At 55.6% G+C, this 20,862-nt stretch overlaps 1 pseudogene; it reads left to right on the top strand.

Annotated features, from left to right (window-relative positions):
• Nucleotides 1–5,318: 5,318 nt before the first annotated feature.
• LOC119098348 (synaptic vesicle 2-related protein-like) lies at nucleotides 5,319–13,874 on the top strand (annotated as a pseudogene).
• Nucleotides 13,875–20,862: the final 6,988 nt, after the last annotated feature.

Raw genomic sequence — 20,862 nt, 5'->3', positions numbered from 1 at the left:
TAGGCCTGCCAGAAAAATGTCATACAATTGCAGAAAACAGGATTACTGTCACAAAAACACACACAGCCACTACACTGGGTGTCACTGAGTCTAATGTCATGCCACTCGTCCATCCACGCCGCCCTCAGTCGTGGCGCGGAAATACACGACAAGTCTAGTCAGGTGTCTCAGGCATAGAGTGAGTTGGCGTCTTCACAGCCTGTTGGCCCGGCAGCGCCTGACCACAACACACGAGCTGAGCCGGCACTTGTCGCCGGGCCGGTCCGGCTCAGGTCTGCCCCCACCAGCTGTGCCAAGGCTCATGTCTGCCCACCAGCTGTGATCCGGACCAGGTCTGCCCTACCAGCTGTGATCTGGATCAGGTCAGCCTCACCAGCTGTGATCCAGCTCAGGTCTGCCCCCATCAGCTGTGATCCAGCTCAGGTCTGCCCTACTGGCTATGATCCAGCTCAGGTCTGCCCCACCAGCTGTGATCTGGTTCATGTCTGCCCCACCAGCTGTGATTCAGCTCAGGTCCACTCTCACTGGCTGTGGTCCCACTTAAGTCTGCTCCTTCCAGCTGTGGTCTGGTTCATGTCTGCCCCACCAGCTGTGACCCAGCTCAGGTCTGCCCTCAATGGCTATGGTTCAGTACATGAGGAAAGTCAAGTCAGCACAAACAGGTCAGTGCTCACCAGTGACCACAAAACCTTGACCATATATGTGCATCACTTTCACAGCAGTAAACAAAAGTAGGGTTTCATAGTACTCCATTGGAAAAGCTCTTCCAATGAACAAACATCAATCATTTTTTATAATGTGACACAGCAGCCAAGTATAACAAAACTCAGCATGGATTTTTTGGCAGCCAACATCCCCCCCATAATTGGGTTACACACCATATGTTCACTGCCAGCCAACTCACCATTAAGTTCACGCCTGGGAAATCCTGTATAGTTGCCATATATGTCATTGTGGAAGGTCTTCTTCAAGCTGTTGCTGAACTCAAAATCTCTTTTGCACTTCCTTCAGAAATGCTGTTTTCTCAAAAATTAAACTGCTGGATTGACACTGCCTTTTCATCAGCTCTTAATGCTAACATTTTCTTGGTTGGGTCATCCTTCAATACTTGGGAACATGTGAACTTGCCAAGGTCTTCTAAACCCTGATGGATGTCTCCAGTAGCTATGATGGTTTCAGCATCATTGTCTTTTTTGAATTTCTTGGCACTTCCCTGGCCCTCCATATTAGTTCAAATCTGCAATTGGTTGTTGGGTCAGATGATAATCTCACAACAGCATGCTGTTAACTCACAAAAACTCTGGACGTCTTTGCTACACACATGATACATGGTGTAGCAGAGGTCAGCCCACCTTGGACATCTCACATCAATGCTCGCAAGCCAGAAGCATGTCTTAAACAGCTCTAGAACAAAAAGTACAAAGGTCCATTTGGTGAACTAGCTAACTTTTATGCTAGATGGCAGCTGTGCAATTGCACCAAGAATAACGATCATACCAAGAAGTCAAATCAGCTAAATCACGAACTGCAGAAATGTGAAAGTAAAAGGCTGACAAGCCAAATGGTGAACAGGCAAGCCAATCCACAACATAGTGGTAAGTCAAAAGTTGACATGCAAAATTACTGAAAGGCTAACTGGCATATCATTAGAAAAATAATTATGAAATGTCAAAGTGCCAAAAAAGTACATGAACTGATCGTGAACTGATTGCGGCCTAAGTTAATCTGGCTTATGTTTACCCAGCCAGACTATAGCGAGCAAATGAAGCCGCAGCAATATGTATATGCGTATATGTATTTATATTCCATATATATATATACATATATATACGCATTTACTTCAACACCACACAACGCGTATTCAATATGCTTCAACAAATGTGCATCCCCACCGACCCTCCCTCCAGACTCCTCGGGTGCAGTGAGTCCTGCGTATGGTGTCAATGAGAGCGATGGTTTCGCGGTTTTTGATGTATCATATATGCGCAGTAATTGTAAAAGGAGCTAAACAATCGACAGCATCTTTTGATAATCTCAATCTTCGACGCAACTGATAAACGCAAAATGTGCATCATTCCATGCTACTTAATTAATTTCTGGAAGTTTCTGGTATTTTGTTGCCTTTTGTAACGTTAGAAATAAATAAAAGGACCAAAATACAAATATCAGTTTGCAGGCACCCATATGGTGCAGCCTATGAGACGGATCATTACAAAACCTGCACCGATCGATGTGCTATAGTCCATATTATATTTTTTGAAAACATGATGATCTGTTACGTGGCCAAATGTCACTAAAAATGCCTAAAACAACCAAAATTGGCTGCCGACAACCACATACTAATTGTCCTGTTGTTTATCTAATGAATGGAATAGACGCGACCTTGATGAATGTAATGTTTTGGTTGGAGTCTGTAGATAAGTGTTCTAAATTTAGAAGTGGGTGAAGCGGGTAAATTTGTCATTTTCCAACAGCTATTTCCGCGTCGTCTGGTGCTTGAGTGCTGCTGGATATTGATGGTGGAAATCTTTGTCAAAACGTGGATAATTGGCTCCAAATCAGAGGATTATGGAAAAGGTTTGGGGCGTTGATTTCCTGCCGGCATTGCGTGGTTTCATGTCAATATGTGATCGCCGTCCGCACATGTACAAGTTGGTGTTTTGCTCTAGCTCATTTTGCAATGTTGCTGACCTACAGATACAGATATAATGGTAGAAGGCATGAAATGCTTACTCATTTGTTGATTTTCTGTTTAAGCTATGAGTTAAATCATTAGATCATTAGGGGTGTAACAGTGCTAGTGAGGTGAATATGAAATATGTTCATTTTGAGACCTGCTCAGGGTTTCTGAATTTTGTCTGCTTTAATGTGTAGCTCATCTAAGGGCATGTTAAGTGTCATACAGATTTGGCCCCATCAACAGAAGCTATGAAATAAGTTTGAATTGATTAGTTTTACTTAAGTAAAGACCTAGCTTGATGTAGTAGATGTTCCTAGGTGCTTGAAGGTCACATAATTTGTCATTTTTAATACTGCTGTGTTCAGGCAGGGTGGTAAGAAATCTAGTTATTCTAATTAGGGATGATTTTAGCTTGATCTGAGGGGCTGTCCATAAATTTTGTTAACGGTTTTGGGAGGATACACATATTGTGATTGGAGTTTTTTGGTAAACAGTGTCTGTGACCTACTGGGTGTTCTAGTTTTTAAAAAAATGCTAGGGCTAGACCCTTTAAATTTGATTGCACAGTGAAGCAGGTGATGTCTGGTTCAAATATAACACATATTTGTGGGAACCTGTTAACCTTCACATGACTTTTATTTGTGCATAATCTTTTCTAGGTGACCTCTTTCTGGGGTGGTTACATTGTGTTGAAAATATCTCCACATCAGTGCAAAATCCATTTGACATGATTAGCAAGAAATGCAAAAGAAATCAGAGGTGTTTCCTTGCCATTACAGAAAGGCCATGTTAACCAGCTTTTAATGTTGGATTCATTAAGATTTTAGCACAATTTGAAACTATACTGGAGTGCTACATGATGCTGCTAAAATCTTCTCTCTCTCCCTTGTTATGGTTCTGCAATGTGTCATCAAAATCTTCCCAATTTTCCCTCAAAAAGCTGAGCCCCCCTTTTTAAGTGTCCCATCTAAAGTAAGCAAAGAAATTTATAGTCATAGCAGCAGAGGCATTGCTTAAGATTCATATTTCATAATCATATTTTGCTCAGTATCTAAAATCATTGAGTGTAGCCTTGATTCACAACCAATCTCACAAATCCATAACAAGGAACAATGATGTCTTTACAGAAAACATAAATATCAAAGAGATCTTCTTTGCTTGGATCAATGCTGTCATCCATGTTCCATTGCCTCGCTTCCCTGGGAAGAGCCAGGTCACAACAGTTGGGGCCAGCTGTACTGAATTCCAGACACCTGTGGCCACCAGCCACCCTCCCAGCCAATGGTGATGTGATGTGGCACACTAATCACCATTCATTATTGTCACCACCCCCTCCCATGAGATGGTTGCTGCTATGATGTAGGCCCCACTGCCCTTCACTAATCTGACTCATCAGGTGATGCCAGTGTGATGCAGACCCAGTGCCTTTAAAAGTCACTCAATTGGGTGTATAGGAGTGGAGTATAAATTAATGCTACCAGACCTCAGACCCCTCAGCCACCTTTGCCCCTGCCTGCCTGATTTGCCAAGCCTGAAGCACTTATAGACTGGGTTGACCACTGACCTGCTCATTTTTGTTTGGCCAATGCTGAGCAAAGGGGGGGGGGGGACACAGCAGTGAACCCCACTTGATGGCCATGGACAGGATGAAAAATATCAGCATCTGCATCACCCAAGTGGCCAAATACCATCACATTGTCAGGGCTCCACCACTGCCTTCCGCCAGGTGTCGTCGGTGTGATGTAGCCCCAGCGTCGACCGCCGCCGCACTATGCCGCGCTCACGCTCCAGCGACTCTGCGCAGTATGAGGACCTGTCCGGCGCTGGCCGGCAGCGGCCCCGCCCGGCTCCTGCTCAGCCAGGTGGCGGACGTGCGCGACCCGGGGCGACCAGCTCGAGATGACGGGCCTCCACCGCCGGCGTGGTGCCGGACGGGAGTGCTTGCCGCCACCGACTGGGGCCGTTCCGGCGCGGGGGCTGCAGACCACGGAGTTCACTTGTGCAGGTGTTGTGGCCGCACTTAGGTGCCGCGGTACGGCTGGCCACGGAAGGTCAAGCGGTGTCGGTCGTTGTCTTGTACCGAGGGGCGGGGGACAGTGAAAGAGAAGACCAAGGCGTGCCACCGCAACCGCCGCCGACCGGTGAGGAGCGGAACAGGTGTAACAGTGTAATGGGGTTCTGGGATAGCTTGCACCTTGAGAGATGTGGTGCATGCGCTCTGTGACATTAGTTGTATCCGTGCAGTGCGCATCGTGACATCTTCTGATCCTGATCGAACAACTCCCAATCCAGCTCTGACGGCGTTCCGTCTTCGGATCGTGATCGGACAACTCTCAATCCAGCTCTGACGGCGTTCCGTCTTCTGATCCTGATCGGACAACTTCCAATCCAGCTCTGACGGCGTTCCGTCTTCTGATCCTGATCGGACAACTCCCAATCCAGCTCTGACGGCGTTCCGTCTTCTGATCCTGATCGGACAACTTCCAATCCAGCTCTGACGGCGTTCCGTCTTCTGATCCTGATCGGACAACTCCCAATCCAGCTCTGACGGCGTTCCGTCCTGTGACCAGCTGCCCTGCCCTCAGATGCTGTGTACGGAACCCTTGCGAGCATCTCAGGTGTCTTGGTGGGCGAGCTTATGGCTGGTGGGCCGCCACATCCACGCCTGGCTGTGGTCCGGGCGTCTGGGACGTTGGCGCTGCCCGACCTCGGCCTGACCTGTGCCGCCGTTCGCCGGCAGACACGTTCACCGTGGACCAGGCGGTGAACGCCATCGGCTTCGGCCGCTTCCAGATCCGCCTGTCGCTCATCACGGGCCTGTGTTGGATGGCCGACAGCATGGAGATGATGATCCTCTCCATGCTGTCGCCGGCGGTGCAGTGCTCCTGGCACATCTCCGAGTGGAAACAGGCCTTCATCACCACCATCGTGTTCCTGGGCATGATGCTCAGCTCGCCCTTCTGGGGCAAGTTCAGCGACAAGTACGGCCGGAAGACGGTGAGTGCAGCTCCTGGTTAGGCATTGGCTGCAATCGCAGCGGCTTTAGGGTTGGAGGCCGGTGCTAGGAATCGATATTGCACCACATAATTACTATGGTTTGAAATATTGTGTTGATGTCCATTTATTGGGAATGAATCATGAGCCTTCTCTTTTGCCTCCTTATGTTCATTGGGGTATCATATATCATTGAAGCCATCATTTTGTTCTCAGTGGCGATTGATTTTAACGCCACCATCCAGAATCAGTAAATGAGTCATGTTAGTTGTGCCGCCTATCGATAAGTTGAACGCGAGGTCAATTTTCAATTTTGGCATTACGAGCTCAGACACTTTTAGCTCCATTTCTATACCAAGTGCAGCTAAGTTACGAGCATTGGCGCAAGCTTGTACCTTTGCGCCCTCAATCATGACCCAATTATCTTAGAAATTATAGATGAACGGCATCTTTCAAGACTGCAGATTTTGTACTTTTCACGTGACGAGAGTTGTAAGCTTAAGGACGATCCAATGTAGCCATTTATAATGTTTTTGACTGGTTTGCGCGCGTTCCCGCTGAGTGTACCGTGTTTGTGCAGAGCTGGAACTGGGGATATGCCACTTCATGCCTGAGGCTTATGTTGGCCAGACTCGGCGGTGTCCCGTAATTTTGGCGTTGCTGTCGGCAGGCAGCGGTGGTGTGGTGTGGGCCGAATGTATGGTGCTGTGCTGACTGCCGTTGCCTATGGCCGCTGGCGTGATGCGCCAGTGTGCGCCGGCGGTTGACGCCTGCGCCGCCGCCGCCAGACGCTGGTCATGTCTGGCTCGTTCCTCTTCTTCTACGGCTTCCTCTCGTCGTTCGCGCCCACATACGTCTGGCTGCTGCTGCTCTGCGCGGTCTGGTTGGCTTCTGCGTGGGCGCCATCCCCCAGGCGTGAGTGCGCCCGCCGCGGCGGCCGCCCCGCCCGCCTCCCTCCTCCGGGGCGGACCGGACCGCGCCGGGACCATGTCGGCCTTAGTCGGCTCTGCACTGATCACGTTATTTATTTGGGTGTTGTATGGTTGTGGAATGGCCTGTGGGTTTTGATTAGCAGTGTGCCTTACTGCAGATGTTTTGGCATGCATGTAAAAGAGAACATGTACCTGCTTCGAGCAATGCATTTTATGGGTTACACAGCATGTGGCATATCCTTTTATGCGTGGCCCTATGTATTATTTTTTGCCCCTCGATTTTTCCAGCGTCACCTTGTATGCAGAGTTTTTGCCTGTGAAGCAAAGAGGAAAGTGCGTATTTTATTGGAGGTGAGGATAATAACCTGTTGTTAAACTGCAGGTACTATTGTGTGATCAACATATACTTGTCACTAGTAAGTCCAAAATTTGGCGCTGTAATTATGGCGTCGGATTTCACGTCGCGTAAGGATTTTTTGGAATGGCACCTCAGATTTTGTTTATTTAGTTTTACATATTTGTTTTTGTGATGTTATGACGGTGCGGTTTTAGGACAGTGCACTTTTTAAGATACACGTAGCGTCAGGGGCGTCTGAGACACTGCCCTCCACAGCGCCTGTCTGGTTTGTGTGGCGTCGCGAAGCCGTGGCTCGTTCGACCTGTGACAGGGCGGTATCGCGCGGCCGGCAGTGTTTCTGGGCGCTGGGCGCCTGTCTGGAGGTGCTGCTGGCGCTGTTCGTGATGCCCACGCTCGGCTGGAAGTGGCTGCTGGGCCTCTCCTCGCTGCCGTTGCTGCTCTTCACGCTCATCTGCCCGGTCAGTCCGCCGCGCTGACGGCCCGCTGCCGTCGGCGGCCGCTCTCGGGCAGGCCGCTGGCATGGACTGGGCCCCAGGAGTCAGTCCGCCCCGCTGACGGCCCGCTGCCGTCGGCGGCCGCTGTCGGGCAGGCCGCTGGCATGGACTGGGCCCCAGGAGTCAGTCCGCCCCGCTGACGGCCACGCTGCCGTCGGCGGCCGCTGTCGGGCAGGCCGCTGGCATGGACTGGGCCCCAGGAGTCAGTCCACAGCGCTGACGGCCCCGCTGCCGTCGGCGGCCGCTGTCGGGCAGGCCGCTGGCATGGACTGGGCTCCAGGAGTCAGTCCGTCCCGCTGACGGCCCGCTTCTGCCGGCGGACTGGGCTCCCGGAATGCTTGGTTGCGTAGTGTTAGAAGTGGGAAGAGTCGTTGGAGGCTAGTGTGGCTTCTTCAGCTTTTTTGTTATTATCTTGAAACATCCGTTGTTTAGATTTACTTCTCGAGGTTATTGGTAATCATTTACAGTCATTCGTTGTACGCGTCGTTTTACGCCATCGCAATCGAAGTCTGTAAGGGGACAACAAGGACCAATCTGTCCGGGGTATGACTGCTCACACCAGTTGGCCAAAGAGGTTTGGCTAACGGCGGCGTTCAGACCGGGCTGGCAGTTCGTATGTGTCCTCATGACCCAACACAGACCCCGACCCATCCACTGACCCGTGCGCCGACCGTGCCGGCCCTTCTCCGCGGGTGACCTGACCGAGTGTGTGTCTGCTGCCCGGCCAGTGGCTGCCGGAGAGCGCCCGCTTCCACGCGGCCAGCGGGCAGTCGGAGCGGGCGCTGAGTACACTGAAGCAGCTGGCCGACGAGAACGGCCGGCCCATGCTGCTGGGCCGGCTCACCGTCGACGACGTCAGCACGGTGCGGCGCGGCGAGATCCGCGACCTGCTGGTGCCAGAGCTGCGCAGCACCACCCTGCTGCTCTGGTTCATATGGTCAGTATGCAGCCTCGCTGCACTGCCACCCTGCTGCCCTGGTTCATATGGTCAGTATACAGCCATGCTGCACAGCCACCCTACTGTCCTGGGTCATTTGGTCAGTATGCAGCCATGCTGCACTGCCATCCTGCTGCTCTGGTTCATATGGTCAGTATACAGCTGCTGTGCACCACTACCCTGCTGCTCGGGTTCATATGGTCAGTACACAGCCACTATACACGGCCACCCTGCTGCTTTGATTCATATCGTCAGCATGCTGCCACCATCCTGGTACTCCGGTTCATATGGCGAATATGCCACCTGGCTTGCCCTGGTGCATATGACCACTTCTTCCAGCACACGGTTGTCCTGGCTCGTTTGGCAGTGCTGTCATTGCCAGGCTATTCGGTTCAACAGCAGTCAGTTCATCATACCACCTCCCTGTTGTGATGCGTATGTTGAGCACCGTCACAAACTGACCGCACTGGTTCGTGTGCTTTGTGTGACTGGTTCGTGTGCTCTGTGCTGCCGCCACTCGACTGTGTTTGGACCAATTTGAAGGTAGGGGCAGCTTCAAATCGCCTATTTGCCTGCTCCGCTACCGAAATCACGCAGTTTGGTGATCGGAAGGCAGTTTACGAGACGCCTAATTGGCTACCGGCCTACATCGCTCAGCCGCACAGCGTCATGTCACCAGCGTGATAGCCCGCGGCACACAATGAAAAACAGCTCTATGTCCAGCACCCTGGTGTCCGTTCACTCGCGGGCATGTAGTTAGTAGCGCCACCACCCGAGATTTAAGATGGTTAGTAGTGGCACCCTGCCGGTGCAGGCGGCGGTCATGTTCCCACAGAACGTCACCGCGGCGGCCGCTGCTGTGGCTCCGGCGCGGGCAGAGCCATGACCGCGGAGTGGTCCCGGAGCCGGCGGCGGTCATGCTCCCACAGAACGTCACCGCTGCGGCCGCTGCTGTGGCGCCGGCGCGGGCAGAGCCATGACCGCGGAATGGTCCCGGAGCCGGCGGCGGTCATGCTCCCACAGAACGTCACCGCTGCGGCCGCTGCTGTGGCGCTGGCGCGGGCAGAGCCATGACCGCGGAGTGGTCCCGGAGCCGGCGGCGGCTGGCTCGTGACAGCAGGGCCGGAGTCTCTCGCCTGACTGCGATGCCCGTCTGTCCGCCAGGTGGGCCAGCGCCTTTTGCTACTACGGCATCGTGCTGATGGACCACCGAGCTGTTCGAAACTCTCCGAGGAGGACCTGTGCAGCGCTCCGCAGGGCTGGGAGGGCGCCGAGGTGCGTTCATCAGCCCGCAGCGCAGTCTGCCGGTGCCGCCGGAGACGACGTTGTCATTCTGGTGCCGCTTATCGTCGCGAAGCTTCAGTTCCGCCCCTCTCGTCGTCGTGGGTTCCTTGGAACATGTTCTCAGCCGTCGCTCGTCTGCTGTGAGTCCTGGGGGCATGCCCTCAGCCGTCGCTCGCAGGCTGTGTACGTCGTGGGACATGTTTTCAACCGTCGCTCGCCTACTGTGTGCGTCCTGGGACATGTTCTCAGCGATCGCTCGTCTGCTGTGTGCGTTCTGGGACGTTTTCTCAGCCGTCGCCCGCCTGCTGTCGCCAGGTGTGCCAGGCGTCGTGCAAGACACTGCAGCAGGAGGACTACATCGATCTGCTCTGGACGACGCTCGCCGAGTTCCCAGGTGACGGCCGGGGGATCCCGTTCCCGTTCCCGTTCCCGTTCCCGTACCCTACCCGTATCCGTTCCCGTTCTCGTTTCCGTTCCCGTTCCCGTTCCCGTTCCGCTCGCGCCGAGGACGCAACGCGTATTGTCGCATTGTTATTGACTTCTGCGGAGTGAGCTTCAAAACAGCCGATGTTGTCACGGGAGGAACGATGGCAGAGGGTGGCTGTCGCTGGGCGGATTCGAGTGGCGTGGCGGTGTAAAGGCCGGCAGTCTTACTTGCTGCCCCCCTCCTCTTCTCCCTTCCCCCCCCCCCCTCTCCGGTGGTGCCGGTAGTGTAGTGGTTAAGCTGTGCGTCTGAGAAACCAGAGGCACGGGTCTCGATTTCTTGCGGTGTCCGCCCTTCTGGCCAGGCTGAGAAGCAGGCGACGTGGTGTGGCCTCAGCAGCTGAGTGCGTCGTAAAGCCCGGATGACACTCGCTCCCTGCCGTTAGGGATATTCTTCACCATCCTGATCATCGAGAGGTTCGGCCGCAAGAAGACAATGGCCACCGAGTTCCTCATTTACACGCTGACCATCTTCACGCTGTTCTTTTGCGTGAAGAGGTGAGTTGCGTTGCCGCGATCTTCCGAGGCCCACGGCAGCCGGCGTCTGGCGGCCGGCTTGGCGCTGACAGTGCTGGCCATCATGATGGTGATGGTGGTGGTGGTCGTGGTGGTGATGGGCCGCGAACAAGTGCAGGAAATATCCAGCAGCAGTAGCCGTTAAATCCTGGGCAGGCAAAGTACAAGTACAATTATAACACATCCCACACACTGTTTTTTCTCAAGTTTGTGATGGCTTGTCAAGGATGTTGTTTCCGGTCCAAATAAGTGAGTGGTGATCGGCTTGTGGCTGGGCACGGCCGGCTGACCTGATGTTTGTCATGCTGATACGGTCCGCAATCAACCGACTGTTTTCTAGCCGAGTCACGCTGACGGTGACGATGAGCTGTGACATGAAGATGAGGTGACAAGCTGAGCCGTGCCGACGGTAGCTGTTTTCCAGCCGAGCCGTGCTGACGGTGACTGTTTTCCAGCCAAGCCGCGCTGATGGTGACTTTTCCAGCCGAGCCGCGCTGATGGTGACTGTAATGTTTTCCAGCCGAGCCGTGCTGACGGTGACCCTGTTCGTCTGCCGGGGCATTATCGCCGGCATGTTTCAAGCAGCCTATGTCTACACTCCCGAGGTGGGTGCTCGTCGGAGACCGAATAACACGCGCTGCGCTGCGGTGACGAGCATGCCCCTCGCAGCACCCGTCCGTCGCAGCGTGTCGTTTGGTAGTCTGCGTGAGCTCAAGGCTGAGAATGAGGATCTTGAACGTCTGGCTGAACTATGGTTATTTCATTAAAGGAGATGGGGAAAGTCGCGTACGCATGCTGTTAGATGCGACACCGCCATTAGACATCCCTCGTGCAGGTCTCTCCATCGTCATGTTACCAATGCCGCAAAACAGATCTTGCGTTGCACGTACAAGATGCGTTGAAAATTCTACTAAACATAACCCTTGCGCTTCATGCCACAGTCTTCACGCGAATATAGTTCATGGGGCATGCTGGACCGCGTAGGCAGCGACGCAACGGCCTCGTGCTACTCTGGTTTGCGTTACACTGCCGCGTTCCGCAATATTGGACCGATATCTGACAAGCGGTGAGGCGTCACGATGGGCCATGGGGAGGTCCATTACCGCAGACGTGGCTGGACAAGCGGCGGACAGGCGTCACCTTTGAAGTGCATGCTTTTGCAGTGCTGCACAGCCATGCGATGATAGTCTGTGATGCAGTGGGTGACTGCACTCACTGTTGGCGCGCAGCCGGTGTCTGGGGTAGTCCCACGTCACCGCCTCACCGCCCGCCGCCGTCGGCGCCTGTGGTGCTGTGGGCGGCCTTGCTGCCTGTCGGCACGCGGCCGGTGTCTGTGGTGTGTCTCGCCCTGCCGCCTCACCGCCCGCCGCCGTCGGCCGCAGGTGTACCCGACCACCCTGCGCGCGGTCGGCGTAGGGGCCTGCAGCGGGTTCGCGCGGCTCGGCGCCATGGTGACCCCGCTCATCGCTCAGGTAAGGTGGGTCGGCCGGGCCCGGCCCACTCTTCCGCCCGCCTGGCCGCGCTCCAGCCGGCGCCGCAGCACCGGCACCGCGGCTAGCCAGTGTATGGTGTGGGGAGAGACAGGCAACTGGAGCAGGCGCCCATCACGGCGCACGTGTCGGGGGTTGAAGACCGGGTGTGTGACTGATGTTTCGCCGGCGCGGCTTCGGTCGGCGGAAGGATCACGGCGCTCGTCGCCCGACGTCATGAACCCGTGCGGGACGGGCCCCAGCCGAGAGGTCGTGCCGTTGTGCGCGATGAACTGTGCTGCTGTTTGTTGGTCACGAATGCTGGGATGGGCATCTGGCCGGCGAGTGTCGCAGGAGGCTGTGTCTGGTCCGAGTCCGACCCGTCACAAGCGCGCTGCTAGCCAGGCCAGGCACGATGTCTGGTTGCCTTCGCTGTATGCGGACCGCGCTGCGGTCCCGCGGTCGGGTTGTGCGTCAGGGACCCTCGCTGATGCCGGGGGAGGAGCGGGAGGCGAGGTCGAGGTGCTGGTGTTGGTGTCAGTGTGCTGACGCGGGCCCGCCAGGTGGTGGTGCGGACCTCGGTGCGGTACGTGGCGCTGGTGTACGGCTGCGTGGCGCTGCTGAGCGCCGCCGCGGCGCTCCGCCTGCGCACGGAGACGAGCGGCCGGCCCATGGCGTGACGTCACCGCGGATCCTCCGGCGTGACGTCACCGCCGCTCCTTCCTCCCCGCCCAGTCCTGCCGCCGCCCCGCACACTCGGTCCGGCCGACACACTCCCGGCGAGTGAAGCACTCCTATTGCCGACGCCTCAGCTGTCCTCGGTGCTCATGCTTGCCCTCCTTCCGCCTGCTGTCTCTCCTAGTCCTGGCTGGGTCGGATCACTCGGTTCCGTCTGGCTGTCATTCTTTTTATCTGTTTATCAGACTTTGCACCTATTCTTTCGAATCGCAGCTTCCTATAACTGCTACGTTTTGCACTCCTCATCAGACATGGGCTTTCTCCATCTGATATGTGATGTGTGGGTAATACGATGCGTCAGGTACATGTTGGCTCTTCTCTTTCTTTTAGCAGGTGTTGATCTACCTGTCTGCCTCTCCAACAGGCCTGATCTGCTGCTTTGCCGCTCCAGCAGGTGCTGATCTGTCGCTCTGCCGCTCCAGCAGGTGCTGATATGTCGCTCTGCCGCCCCAGCTGGTGCTGATCTGCCGTTCTGCCTCTCCAGCAGGTGCTGATCCGCTGCTCCGCCACTCCAGCAGGCGCTGATTCGCTGCTCCGCCGCTACAGCAGGTGCTGATGTACCGCTCTGCCGCTCCGACAGGTGCTGATCTGTCGCTCTGCCGCTCCGACAGGTGCTGATCTACCGGTCGCCGTTCGCCAGCGTGGTGGTGTACGGTATTGTGGCGCTGGCCGCCTGCGTCGCCTGCCTGCTGCTGCCCATCGAGACCAGGGGTCGGCCGCTGCAGGACACCCACCTGACGGCCGGCGACGAACGTCCACTGACCGCTGGGCGCGCGCCGCCGGCCGGGCCGGGCCGGCCGGGCCGGGCAGTGGCGGTTGGCGCACGGGCGGAGAAAGGCGTGGCTGGAGGAGGCGGCGCGACCGGTCCGCTCGCGGGCCGGTCACAGCGCCGCCCGCACCGGCCGTGGCCTCAGGCCTGCCCACACCGGCGGGACACGAAGACGGCACCCTCCGCCCGATGTTCGGCCATCGCCGGCTGGCTGATGTGACACGGGCTGAGTCCTGGGTCGTGGCGAGGTGGTGGTCACGGGCAGTGGGGAAGGTGGTTCTCGTCGCACACCCCACACACCCTTGGAATCACCAATCTGGATTACAAAGGCTGCTTGAGCAACATGTGGCGGAATCTCCGACGTACCAAATTTCTCTGGACAAAGAATGGCGTGTTGACGTGTGATGGCTGCAGGTATCGTCCCTGATGATGATTTAAAGGGCTACGGTGATGGCTATATTGTGCCTAAGATGCGTGCACGGCACCCTAATCAAACGCAACTAGAATCTCTTTGTGTCGTCAACGAATGTTTCATCAACGAATATATTACTGCCACTTGGCAAACGCTTGGACATTGTTTTGTTCTTAAATTATTTGTGCGTGCGTTGTATTTATATACTTGTGCCTTGAGCGTCTTCTTCACGTGTCGCGTATCGCACGGTGCCGGCAATAAATGGTGATGCTGTAGAACTAATGGCATCTGCGCATCAGGGTGCCCGTGACTTCCGGACGCTCTTCGTGAGGTGGCGCGCGTTAAACGCACACTAAGCTGCTATGGCGCTGCTCGACGAGAAGTTGTGTGTGCTGCGTAGTTACAACAGGATTCTGAACTATCAATGTTGCTTTGCATCGCATGAGGCTCTCAATGTTCTCCTGACGTCATAATGCCCGTGAATGAGCAGCGACGGGGGTCTCGGGAATGCCAGCGTCGGGCGTTTGCAGAAGCGCAGGCAAGGACAGGAAGAAACTGGTCGCAGTCAGTATGTTAGTCAACAAGTAACTACAACCAGAGTATGTTTCACAGGCGCTTGATCTGTTCTGACATAGCAACGTTCTCGTCAGCATACTGGTGTGCTAAAGCGTGCGGTCTACCCAGTCTACGCCTCTTACTGCATTTATAATTCCACGGACCGAGAGAGGAAGTGCAATGAAATTCAACCACTTTTTGCGTTGTCCGGTGCTTTACTAATCCGTTCGGGAATGGTTGACCAGAAACTGGGGATGACCAGGGATAGGCCTCGTACAGAGCACAAGATTTCTAGATTAGATCGTAAACAATAGCCTCATTGAATTTTGGCCGGGTCTAGGGAGCACCTCGGCTTTCGCAACGTTTTGCCCGTCACCAAAACCTATGAGCAATAAGGCGCATTAAACACTGGTATGGTAAATGCGAAATATGAACATCATAAGTGCGTCACGTCCTGTTATCGCGTGTGTGCAGAAAGATGCATAACTAGCGAAATCGTGGGTGGTCGGACTCAGCACATGATTTTCCGTATCTTTTCAATCCTTTCCGAACAGGTGTCAACCTCATGTTACAGTTACATCATAAGAAAGGCATTTCAATGAACTAGAAACTGTATCAAAATGCGTCCGTGCGCACTATGAAAACACTTCAGAGCACTTAGCGATATGACTGACATCGGTGCGCCTCAAACATCACACGGACGAGAGATGAAACACATCTTTGAAAACGTCATAAATCAGCTGACACGATGCTTTCTGCTGCGCCACATTCGGTGTTGTCATCATCTTCAGGAAATGTGCCGGGAATGTTTGTTGATCAGGGTCGCGCTCGGGTGGGTTCGGATGTAAACATTGCCGGTCCATCCAAGCTGCGGTTTGTGAATCGCTTCTGCAACAATATAGTAAGTACAGAGTTAATTTGCCATCCGATGCCTGGCACAAGGCAAGGCAAGCTGAACATTGCAGCCAGGGTGCATGGGGCTGTCTGGCACAGGTTCTTGCCGGTTTTCTTACGGCCAAAACGACCGGCTGGCCCCGATATGATGTTAATGGCGCAGGCGGCTAGTTTATTGAACATCTCAGCTTGCTTATAGCAAGTAACTGCATGAGTATATATTGCAGTGTAAGCTGATGTGGAGAGGTGAAAACTGTTGCTGGATTTCTGACGACAAAAAGAACTATGAGCACTGTAGTTTATCCACATCTAAAAGGCAAGTATTACTCATTGAGCCTTGGAATCCTCATACTGTTTGGATTTGCCTTTCCATGCCACTTCTGTTGATTCAGGAGCCAATTTTTGCTGAATTGTATGGGCTTTCACCCCAGTCCCAGTCTTGAGTGCCTTCAGCTCCTGAACACACAAGTACTGTACGTTCCTGAATTCAATGGAACCATGAAATTGTGGTATGTTGATGAGGGTGCTAGATGAATAAATGCTGCATGGATAAACTGCATGCTGTTTAGCTATGCAACTTTGTTTTCTTTTACTTTATGCTGTTTCTTCACCAGGCTTGTGACTGCCTATACTTCAAAATGATCAGTCTTGAGTGATCTTATGCTGTGTATGTGCTGTGGCACATCCTTAGAAAGAAACTGATCAAGTTTGCACCACCTTCAGGTCAGACTTGAGAAAAAATGCTCAGTTTTGGTATTCAATGCTGTATATATATCTAGTACTGCTAGTTTTTTTGGTGTATTGGTATTGCATTTGGTTGATGGTCACATGATATACATGGGCAACAGATGTTGGATGTACTTCACATGTAGACCATCAAAATAACAATAGCACTTAATCATATTAGTACTTGACCCGAATCATTTCTGATCCTATCTTTCAGCCAATATGTGTGATTAGCCAGTTATATCCACTCCAGAGCAGCATGTCATGCCTGAATGTCATCCTGGCATTCCAGCTTGGACGGGCCAGCTGTGCGTGCCACCTAGCGGCGGTGTTCGTCACTAGGCGCGGCCGCCGTCTCTGCCGCCGCCAGGCCGCTCAGAGCCCCGCGGCCGGCGGTCGAGCCAGGCCGGATGGGGGACTCGATGGTGCGACGCTCGGGCCGCGCGGCCGGCGCTGACAGTGGCTGGTATGCGCCCACAGCAGCGCCATCGCTCGGATCCGGCCTGGCACCCTCCGCCTGCCAGGTAAGTTCGTTCCGAAGTCGGACCGGTATGCCTATCGCCGGGGAAGTGACGGAAGGGGCCTGGTGAGGTCTCTCTTTCATCACTCACCGATTAATACTGAATCTTTGAAACGTTCCGTTTGTCCGTGGTAAGTTGTGGGCATTAGCGGTGGGAGGCCTGAAGTGCTGCCCTGGTTGGAGAAAGCCCGAGTGCCCGCACATATTCGGAGAGCGGTCCCCATGCGGGGTAAGTCTCTGAAGGATATTACTCCCAGATACGTGTAATATGGACCCACCACTCTCCACTCTCCTTAATCCGACATATAGGAAATGATTATTGTTGGCCGAAGGGGCTTTAATCTTAGCCAGACGAAACTAACCTATGAGCTCGTGGCCGTGTCCCTTTCCCCCTGATTGAGCTTGTGAGCACGGAGTGCGTGCCTGTAACGTCGAACGATCCCGCGCTGTTACGCCCGTCACTGTTTACGGCCTGCGGACATGCGAGCTGACCGGCCCGCTCGCTGACGAGGAAAACAGCGGTCATTACCAATCTGTATTGCTTGTCGATGCCTGCAGCTGCTCCATGGTCCTGCGGGGTGCATGCTATCGCACGGGTTGTCCGGTTTCCAGTGAGATCTTACAATGAGCACAATCCAATGGGATCATTGGCCCGCGCGGTTTGAGCTTGTTTTTGCCGCCGCAGGACTGGTGCGCTCCACTCACCGTGCAGGATTGCCTTGTCGTTATGTTGATGAGTCGTCATATATCCATGTCCAACCGTGTGTAAACTGTCTAGGATTATGGGCGGTCCGCAAAGACGAGTGGCTCGGGCAAACTTAGCATCCGCAGTTGAGTGAACGTAGCCCGTTTGTAGACGCCGTGAGCATTCTTTCAATAATTACAGATCCTTAGCAATGTGCGGATTTAGTGCAATTACAGCCTGTCTGCCAGTTCATGAAGTGCGTGATGAAATAAAAGAGAGAATGAAGAACTAGCTCTTCGCGAACGCGTCCATATCAGTTTGGCTGGCCGCCCGATTGTCCGTTCATGTCTATGACCTCCGACCTGGCGGGGGGTAACCTTTGACTCCAGCTGATCGTGGACGTTAACCCCGACGGAACGTGACCCCTTAGGTCTTCTCCGCGGCTATGTGGGCCTGAGCCGCGCATCCAGTGCCTCGCGGCGACCTCCGCAGTTACCCCCTACTATGTCATGGGCGGGGTACGGCCTGGTGGCAAGCCCGTGGACGGGACCTCAGTCGGCGGCCGGCCGCCGCCGCCCGTCAGACGGGGGCTGGGAGGTGGACTGGTGACCACAGCCGCCGATCGACAGACGGGGACCGGGCGGTCCGGTGACCCCAGCCGCCGCTCGACAGACGGGGGCCGGGCGGTGCACCGATGACCCCAGCCACCGCTCGACAGACGGGGGCCGGGCGGTCCGATGACCCCAGCCGCCGCTCGACAGACGGGGGTCCGGGCGGTGCACCGATGACCCCAGCCGCGCCCGACAGACGGGGGCCGGGCGGTCCGATGACCCCAGCCGCCGCTCGACAGACTGGGGGCCGGGCGGTGCACCGATGACCCCAGCCGCCACTCGACAGACGGGGGCCGGGCGGTGCACCGATGACCCCAGCCGCCGCTCGACAGACGGGGGCCGGGCGGTGCACCGATGACCCCAGCCGCCGCTCGACAGACTGGGGCCGGGCGGTCCGGTGACCCCAGCCGCCGCTCGACTGACGGGGGCCGGGCGGTGCACCGATGATCCCAGCCTCCGCTGGTTAGACGAGGGCCGGGCGGTGCACTGATGATCCCAGCCGCCGCTCGACGGACGAGAGCTGGGCGGTGCACCGGTGGCCCCCGCCGGGGGGCGTCTGTCATTCCTCCGCGCCCGTGACACGTGCCGTGAGCCTGCAATGCCGAGCTTGGCTCGACGCGGCGAACCGCCGGCCGCGCGACATTCCTGGGCAACGGTCGGACGGCGCAGCGCTTTTGAACCTGGTGGTGCTGCAGCCCCGCTGGCTGTATCCGCAAGGTCGGAGCCGCGGGACCGAAGCGCTGAGGCGGCGAGGTCACGCAGCTGCGTGATCGAAGCTGGGTCACCACGTCCGCGACACCGTGGTGACTCACGGGGCGCGGCCTCCCCGGCCGGTGTGCCGATGCCCTTGTTTGCCACCGGTCTGACCGAGCCAGCTGCCATTGCCACACGTGCGTGTCGTGTGGCATGCCGTCTGTCCGATATGTGGGCTGTCGGATGGTGCTGCAGGTCGGCTGTGTGAACGGTCGGAGCGGTGCGCCAGACGCGCCGCGGAGACGGCTGGCGAGCTCGGGGGTCTAATCGGATTGCGGGTGACAAGATTAGCGCGTCACCGCTTAGCCACAGCCAGCACGCGCCCGTTGTCAGTCGGTTCTGCCCAATTATTTTTTTCTTGGTTGTTGCGGTAGCGTTGTGTTGTGGCCGAGTTTGGAGGGGGTTACATCCACTGCGATGACTTTTTCGTTCGTTTTTATGTGTCGCACGGTTGAAGAATTAATTCTCAAAGGATTCTGGCGTCAATGTTCCAGATCTCAGTTTACTCCGGGGAAGTCAGATTGCGTGGTTCGAGTTTGGCGGGCCTTGCGCTTCAGACATGGAAGGGCCCTGTGGAGCGTAAAAGCGGCACGAAGTTACAAAGTGTTGACTCCTCACCGGATAGGTGAAACCCAAGGCGTAACTCAAAATGAACTCGGCACTGAAAATTCTAGTTGTGAACGCAGTGCTTTTAGCCTGTGGATAACAGCAAATTGGAGGGATCACAAATACAGCATCGAATCGGCTTGCAAAAATGGGCATCACTGATGAGAGATAAGTGTTTGGTGTAACGAGCCTTTGGCTCAGATTCCAGTGATTATTTAACTACGGTTAAGTGTTATGTTACTGTCATACCATGGTGATTAACCCTCAGAATGAAATCCCACGTATGGTCAGCGTACACAGCGTTGTTTGGGCATGTACGACCGGCACATCTGGGTCCGGCCAGACGGGGCGCGCTCATTGCGACGCGAACGCCGTCCGCGCCACCCCTCCTTCGTTCAGCGCCACCCCTCCCTTCAGCGCCGCGCCTCATGAATAAAAGGTTCCGCGCAGCGCCGGTCGGTCTGCCGGGGCATAATTCACTTGGCGGCGCCCGGCCCGGCCGCGTGCCGGCGGTGCCCGGTCCGGGTGGGCGATCAGCCAGGGCCTGTCGGGCGGCGGTGCTGGACGAGGAACGGTGGTTGGGGAACAGCGTAGAGGTCGTGTCCACGGCGACACGCGTGGCGGGTATGCGACGAGTGCCGGACGCGGGGCCCCCGGCCGGATATCATCCATGATGAAATCGCTGCAAGTGGCGGAGGCGCTACGAATGCGTGGCGTCCGCCGCCTGCCTGCTGCACCCCGTGAAGCAGCCGTATCAGACACGGGCGCAGACCTCCGTGTTGAGGCGAACGGAGTGTTGAAGTCTGCGCCAGTGTAGTTGATTCCAGTCCCGACTCGGCGTTTTGAGGTGATGTTGATGGTGACGAGACGGCTTGGATCGCCACAAGGCCGTGTGACGGCGGCACAGCGACACAGTCGACGGGACCGGCGGCGCGGGCGGCAGCGGGTGACGCCCGTCCGCTGTCACTGGCCGCCACGCCGCTCCCTCCACACACACGTAAGCGGGCATGCGGCAGAGGTAGGAAGCACGCGTCCTCGTGCAAACAATAACGGGCGCGCGGGCGGCGCCACTCAGCGTCGCGCGTGCGTCGACCTTTGTTTGACCGGGTGACTGGAACCAGAGCGCGGGGTCGGCCGCACACGCCCCGACGGGGCGCGCGCGGCTGAACAGAACTGCGGCGTCAATAGCGGGGCGCCGCGTGGGGTCGGCCGTGGCGCTCAACCCAATTAGCCGCGCCCAATCATCCGTGTGAGGAACGCAGCGTGAGACGCAATCACGAGAAGGTTTGAGGATCTGTGGCAGTGCTGTTCATGACCGCGGAACGAAACGCAACGGCAGTGAAGCTCCGGCCCGCTCAGTTTGGAATTCTGATGCTTGCCGCTGCTCGTCGCGCACGCTTGGAGCTTTGGATTCAGATTTCACAGTTCGGTTCCGAACGGTCATAA

The sequence above is a fragment of the Pollicipes pollicipes genome, unplaced genomic scaffold (genome assembly GCF_011947565.3).
Source record: "Pollicipes pollicipes isolate AB1234 unplaced genomic scaffold, Ppol_2.1 Scaffold_4740;HRSCAF=5597_pilon_pilon_pilon, whole genome shotgun sequence".
Lineage (NCBI taxonomy): Eukaryota > Metazoa > Arthropoda > Thecostraca > Pollicipedomorpha > Pollicipedidae > Pollicipes > Pollicipes pollicipes.
Note: the sequence above shows the minus strand (reverse complement) of the source record. Positions and strands in the feature narration are given on the sequence as shown.